Source organism: Arachis duranensis, chromosome 2 (assembly GCF_000817695.3).
Source record: "Arachis duranensis cultivar V14167 chromosome 2, aradu.V14167.gnm2.J7QH, whole genome shotgun sequence".
NCBI classification, from domain to species: domain Eukaryota; kingdom Viridiplantae; phylum Streptophyta; class Magnoliopsida; order Fabales; family Fabaceae; genus Arachis; species Arachis duranensis.
The window spans coordinates 6,765,963-6,766,988 of NC_029773.3; the positions used below are offsets into that span (position 1 = coordinate 6,765,963).

Consider the following 1,026-nt stretch of genomic DNA (forward strand, 5'->3'; position numbering starts at 1 on the left):
CTTTAGAATGTTCTCTATAAACAATAATGTGAAGCCTAGCTAAATGAGTTTTATGATCAGATTCTTCTCATTTTTTAAAATCTTCTTTGACTCTCGTAGCTGCTCCCTCTCACTTGCAAGTTGCAACTCATCTTTGCCATTACTGATCAAGAGCACTTGGAAACTTTTGACTTATTCCCACAAAACAGGTTCTTAATCTATATTCATCACCAATCTCACCATGTTATGTCCATTCTATTTCTTTGATTTTGATGATTGTCTTGTATTTTTTTCCTTATATATGTTTTCTGTATTAATTAACAATTTCTTTAATTTGTATAATATAATTTAGAACTGAGGTAGTAGGTTAGTTAAAGCCTTTTAGTTAGTCACCAAAAAAAGCCTTCTTAGTTAAAATAATGTTCTCTTATATTGAGATCTAGAAATGCAAGAGATTCTACTACACCATGGAAAGGTAATTAAACAATTGCATTGTCCTAAGTGTTTTTGCCATATCATCAAGTGATGATTTCCGTTCTGATATGTTATGTTCACATCTGATCTATGAGTACACATAAAGGCTGCGCTATGTTAATTGGTGAAATGACTTACTTAAGTTGAAGGTGGATGTTATAATACTCCCCTTATGTTTGGAGTTTTGAAATTTCTTTTAGATTATCAATATTGTAATATATGTTGGCACAATTTTGTAATAGGTATTCTGTTAATAGAACTTTTATTATATATTGATAACATCATCAAATAATTAATGTCAATAAATTATATTTTTTTAAAAAATTAATATTTAAAAAATTAACACTAACATAAAACTATACTTTTAAATAAAAACCATAAAATAATCATAAAATATATCTTTACCTATTAAGCAACGGTTTTTTAATTAGTGTTTTATTAGTGTTAATTTTTTTTATTGAAATAAAATAAAAAAATTATTGTTTTCCATAACAATTTTGTATTTTTATCTTTAAGATTTATTTTGTTTTAGAATTTTATAAACTCATTACAGTACCATCTAAATCGTACTGG

The 1,026-nt window shown here is 26.0% G+C and overlaps 1 protein-coding gene across 1 annotated transcript in view; it reads left to right on the forward strand.

The window, feature by feature from the left end:
* The first annotated feature begins 58 nt into the window (after positions 1–58).
* The window catches only part of LOC107473176 (putative UPF0481 protein At3g02645), a 5,750-nt gene continuing 4,782 nt past the window's right edge, over positions 59–1,026 (forward strand). Inside the window, exon 1 of the mRNA XM_016092726.3 lies at positions 59–188. The gene's annotated coding sequence lies outside the window, so the exon portion shown is untranslated. The remainder of the gene's footprint in view (positions 189–1,026) is intronic.